Below are 6,019 nucleotides of genomic sequence, written 5' to 3'. Positions count from 1 at the left end.
ATGCATTCTCATTTTGTTAGTGTCAGTAGTATACAAACTGCTAAGTTTGGTGTCTTGCATGCATTGTTATTTGATTTTAGTTGCATTTTGATTATTCTTCAGCATTAAAAATCCAAAAAAAATTTTAATTTATGTCTTTTCAAGTCAATAATACAGAGAATTGAAGATTCAGAACATACAGCAAAGGAATTATACAGAAAAAGCTGGACGTTCAAAACGCCCAGTGAAGAAGGAAAATTGGCGTTTAAATGCCAGCCAGGGTGCCTGGTTGGGCGTTTAACGCCCAAAAGGGTAGTGTTTTGGGCGTTAAATGCCAGAATGGATACCATTCTGGGCGTTTAACGCCAGGATGGCACAAGAGGGAAGATTTTGTTTTTAATGCAAATTTTTTTCAAGTTTTTAAAATTTTTCAAAATAAAATCTTTTTCAAATCATATCTTTTTAATCATATGTTTTCATAATCAATTTCTTTCCTTTTTCAAAAATACTTGCTAACAATTAATGATTTGATTCAACATTTCAATTATGTTGCCTTTTCTGTTGAGAAAGGTTTAATGTCTGAATCATATCTTTCTTGTTAGGCAGGTTATTAATTTTCAAAATCAAATCTTTTTAAAACCATAACTTTTCAATCATATCTTCTAATCACATCTTTTTCAAAATAGTTTTCAATCATATCTTTTTGATTTCTAATTTTAAAATCTTTTTCAAAATTCACTTGATTTCTTTTTCACTGCTAGTTTTCGAAAATCAATTAAGTTTTTTTCAAAATATTTTTAAATCTTTTTACTGAATTTTCGAAAATTTCTTCCCCTTTTCTCACATCCTTCTATTTATGGACTAACACTACTCCTCAATGCACAATTCGAACTCTATCTTTCCTTGATAAGTTTGAATTTTCTATCTCTTCCTTCTATTTTTCTTTTCCTCTGACACTTCAAGGAATCTCTATACTGTGACATAGAGGATTCCATATTTTCTTGTTTTTTTCTCTTTCATATGAGCAGGAGCAAAGACAAAAGCATTCTTGTTGAGGCTGACCCTGAACCTGAAAGGACCTTGAAGCGGAAGCTAAGAGAAGCTAAGGCACAACTCTCTGTAGAGGACCTAACAGAAATCTTCAAAGAAGAAGACATGGCAGCCGAAAATAACAACAATGCCAATAATGTAAGGAAGGTGCTGGGTGACTTTACTGCACCTACTCTTGACTTCTATGGGAGAAGCATCTCTATCCCTGCCATTGGAGCAAACAACTTTGAGCTTAAGGCTCAATTAGTTTCTCTAATGCAACAGAATTGCAAGTTCCATGGACTTCCATTGGAAGATCCTCATCAGTTTGTAGCTGAATTCTTGCAAATCTGTGACACTGTCAAGACCAATGGGGTTGACCCTGAGGTCTACAGACTTATGTTATTCCCTTCTGCTGTAAGAGACAGAGCTAGGATATGGTTGGACTCACAACCTAAAGAAAGCTTGAACTCTTGGGAAAAGCTAGTTAATGCCTTATTGGCAAAGTTATTTCCACCTCAAAAATTGAGTAAGCTTAGAGTGGAAGTCCAAACCTTCAGACAGAAGGAAGGTGAATCCCTCTATGAAGCCTGGGAAAGATACAAACAATTAATCAGAAAGTGTCCTTCTGACATGCTTTCTGAATGGAGCATCATAGGTATCTTCTATGATGGTCTGTCTGAACTGTCCAAGATGTCATTGGACAGCTCTGCTGGAAGATCTCTTCATCTGAAGAAGACGCCTACAGAAGCTCAAGAGCTCATTGAAATGGTTGCAAATAACCAATTCATGTACACTTTTGAAAGGAATCCTGTGAACAATGGGACAAATCAGAAGAAAGGAGTTCTTGAGATTCATACTCCGAATGCCATATTGGTTCAGAACAAAATATTGACTCAGCAAGTCAATTTGATTTCTCAAAGTCTGTCTGGAATGCAAACTGCACCAGGCAGTACTAAGGACGCTTCATCTGAAGAAGAAGCTTATGATCCTGAGAACCCTTCAATGGAAGAGGTGAATTACATGGGAGAACCCTATGGAAACACCTATAATTCTTCATGGAAGAAATCATCCAAATCTCTCATGGAAGGATCAACAGAGACCTCAACAAGGTTTTAACAACAATAATAGTGGAAGAATCAGGTTTAGCAATGGCAAGCCTTTTCCATCATCTTCTCAGCAACAGACAGAGAATTCTAAGCAGAGCCACTCTAACTTAGCAACCATGGTCTCTGATCTAATCAAAACCACTCAAAGTTTCATGACTGAAACAAGGTCCTCCATTAGAAACTTGGAGGCACAAGTGGGACAGTTGAGCAAGAAAATTACTGAACTCCCTCCTAGTACTCTTCCAAGCAACGACAACGGCGCCATAAACTTGATGCATGAAAACTTGTCTCTCAACAAATTTCCCTTCGGCAAGTATACCGAATTGTCGTCAAGTAAAACTCATAATAGAGTGAGGTCGAATCCCACAGGGATTGATTGATCAAGCAACTTTAGTTAAAAGAATATGCTAGTTGAGCTAAACAGAATTGAGATTGAGATGCAGAAATTTAAATGACTAGAAAGTAAATAACAGAAATTAAAGTGCAGAATCTTAAATGGGGAGTTGGGGAAATGAGCAGGAAATTAAATGGCAGAAAGTAAATAGAATGGGTAAGATCAGAAATGGGAAGATCATTGGGTTTAGGAGATGTTGCATTCTCCGGATCAAGTTCATTCTTATCTCTTCCTCAATCAATGCATTCATTAATCTCCTTGGCAATCTTAAGTGATTGGATTCCAATTCCTTGGCAATCCAATCTCTCTAAGCTTGAACAATTGCCCAATTCCTTGATTTAATTGCTCATGGGAAGAGATGAAGTTTGGTCACTGATTATATCACATGTATTTCCAAATCAAAGTGTTGGGAGGATTAAATGTCACAATATCCATCCAAACCCCAAATTGGTTCAACATGAGAAAGCATTACTAGCATAATTTTCTCATCCCTTTTCCAAGGTTCAAAGGAGATCCAATTATGGAGAGTTTCTTTTCCAAGACAACTAACCAATTGAATTAAGATCGAAAGCTTTCTAGTAAGATCAAGAGAAAAGAAAGAAGAAGAAGAATGAAAACTAGAATTGATCCATCAAATTACAACAGAGCTCCCTAACCCAATGAAAGGGGTTTAGTTGTTCATAGCTCTAGAAATGAAAAATGGCAGAAAAGAAGAATCCATGCTAGAAGTACAGAAAAGTAAATATGCAGAGAGTAGTTCCCAAAAGTGTTAAGCTTCTCTCTAGTTCAAAACTACTCCTATATATACTACTCCCCATGATCTTCTAATGAGTTCTTCAAGTCTTGGATGTGGGCTCTGGACCTTGAGTTGAAGCAATTCTCATCTTTAGTGGACCCAGCTTAAAGAGAAATATGAATTAGGCTTAGGCATTTAGTGAGATTAACGTTGAATACATTTTGGGTGCGAGAACGTTAGTGGCATTCACTTTTTCCACTAACGTTCCACCCTTATATACCCACGTTAATCTCAACGTTAGAAATCTTAACGTGACTTCTAACGTTTCCTACTCAATCCTTGGCCAACGTTAATGGGACTCACTTTTCCCATTAACGTTGGCTTATGCCCCTTTTCGCAAACGTTAATGGAAATCACTTTTCCCATTAACGTTGCTTGCCTCTTTGCCCCTACGTTAGATCTCACGTTAGCTTGGCTAACGTAGCTCTTAACGTGAGTATCTATCACCTTCAAGAGCGTTAGTGACACTTACCTTTGTCACTAACTCTCAAATTGCCGTAAGTCCCTATGTTAGAGCCCACGTTAACTTCCCTATGTTAGAGCCCACGTTAACTAAGTTAACGTGGCTCTTTACGTAGTAATGAAGCCATCTCTCAACGTTAGTGACAAAAGTGAGTGTCACTAACGTTGGTTCTTTGAACCCAACTCCACGTTAACTTTCACGTTAACAATCTTAACATTAGAGTTAACGTAGGAAATGCTAATGATCCAACGTTAGTGACAAAAGTGAGTGTCACTAACGTTGGCGTTGTTGATCCTCTTCCACGTTAGAGTTCATGTTAACTAAGTTAACGTGACTCTTAACGTGGGGCATTGCCTAGTTTCCCAACGTTAGTGGTGTTCACTTTTACCACTAACGTTGGGGAGAAACGTTATTGGAGTTCATGTTTCTCGTTAACGTGGAGTCTTCTTTTTCTTCTACGTTAAGTACCACGTTAACTTAGTTAACGTGGCTTTTAACGTAAGCTATGAATGGCTTCGCAGGCGTTATTGGTGATCACTTTTCTCATTAACGTTGCAAGCTCTTTGCCATCCCACGTTAGTAGTCACGTTAACTAAGTTAACATGAATGCTAACGTGGTTCTTCCATGCTTCATTTGTCCTGAAATCAAGCAATTAAAGTGCATCAAAGCTCTAGCCAAAGTCATGAGATTATGCATCATCAAGTTATCATGCAATTCTGGCAAAAATCTCATGAAATCATGCAAAATTCACAATAGTTGCTTGAATCAATGTGTAAGTGTATTTTCACCCAAAACTTGCCTTATTTACTAGGAAAATGCATGAAATTATCCTAAAACAGTAAAGAAAAGGTCAGTAAAACTGGCCTAGATGCCCTGGCATCAGGAGGCAACCCAGTCATGAGTTCATTTTAATTGTAATTTTTATTTTTAAATTAGATAATACATTACCGTGAATAATACAGAGTTACAGAAGATTTTAGAGGATAAAACAGCAAAAAGAAGCTCACTGGTGTGAAAAAGCCAGTAAGAGCTATTTTGGGCGTTGAACGCCAAAAAGAAGCATCTACTGGGCATTCAACGCCATTAGAGATAGCCATCTAGGCGTTAAACACCAGAAAGAAGCATCTTCTGGGCGTTTAACGCCAGATTTACAGCGTCCTGGGCATTCAGAAAAACGCCCAGTGACAAAGGAGATCCTGGCGTTTAACGCCAGCCAGAAGCAATAGCTGCGCGTTAAACGCTCAGGAGAAGCTACAAATGGACGTTAAACACCCAAAACATGCAGCATTTGGGCGTTTAACGCCAGGATTGTAGGGAGGAGGTAAATTCGTTTTCACTTCAAATTTTTTCCAATTTTTATGTTTCAATTCATGATTTCTTGCATAAACATGTTACAAACTCTCATCTTCCAACCTTCAATTCCAAAAATTTTTAATCCCAAACACTTTTCTTAATTCCCTTCAATATCTTTTCAAATCTTTTTCAAAACTCAATTATCTTTTTGAATTCTTTTCAAATCTTTTTCTTTTTAAACTCATCATATCTTCTTTTCAAAATTCATATTTATCTTTTTCAAATATCTTTCATAACTTTTCAAATTTAAAATTACATCTTTTTCCCATCATACTTATCTTTTACAAATCCTATCTTCTATCTTATCTTTTTCAAAATTTTTGAAAACCCACCCCCTCCCTTTAAATCCACATTCGGCCTCTCTCCTCTCCTCCACACTTCGACATTAGCTCTCCTTATATCCCTCTCCCTTCCTTTCTTTTACTTGAGGACAAGCAAACCTCTAAGTTTGGTGTGTTTATCCGTGATCACTAAGCCATACCCGCTAAGATCATGGCTCCTAAAGGAAAACAAACCACTCCAAGAGGCAAGAAAGAGAATATTCCAAAACCACTTTGGAATCAAGGGAAGTTCTTAACCAAAGAACATTCAGACCATTACTACAAAATAATGGGTCTAAGGTCAGTGATCCCAAAAGTTAAATTCAATCTAAAAGAAGTCGAATATTCGGAGATCCAAGAGCAAATTCGAAACAGGAGCTGGGAAATCCTAGCTAATCCTGAAACAAAGGTGGGAAGGAACATGGTTCAGGAATTCTACTCCAATCTGTGGCAAACAGATTGGCAGAGATTAGCTGGAGCCGCCTTTTATGACTATCAAACTCTGGTCAGAGAAAAGATTGTTCACATTCACCTTGACAAAATTAGGGAGATCTTCAATCTACCTCAGCTGAAAG

General features: G+C 37.4%; 1 non-coding gene across 1 annotated transcript; it reads right to left on the bottom strand.

Moving 5' to 3' along the window:
- Positions 1 to 1,539: 1,539 nt before the first annotated feature.
- Positions 1,540 to 1,647, bottom strand: LOC130964194 (small nucleolar RNA R71). Its single transcript, XR_009080298.1, has one exon. It is a non-coding gene; the product is annotated as a small nucleolar RNA R71 (small nucleolar RNA).
- Positions 1,648 to 6,019: the final 4,372 nt, after the last annotated feature.

The sequence above is a fragment of the Arachis stenosperma genome, chromosome 2 (genome assembly GCF_014773155.1).
Source record: "Arachis stenosperma cultivar V10309 chromosome 2, arast.V10309.gnm1.PFL2, whole genome shotgun sequence".
Taxonomy (NCBI): domain Eukaryota; kingdom Viridiplantae; phylum Streptophyta; class Magnoliopsida; order Fabales; family Fabaceae; genus Arachis; species Arachis stenosperma.
The sequence above is the reverse complement of the archived record's forward strand: the minus strand, read 5'-3'. Positions and strand labels throughout refer to the sequence as shown.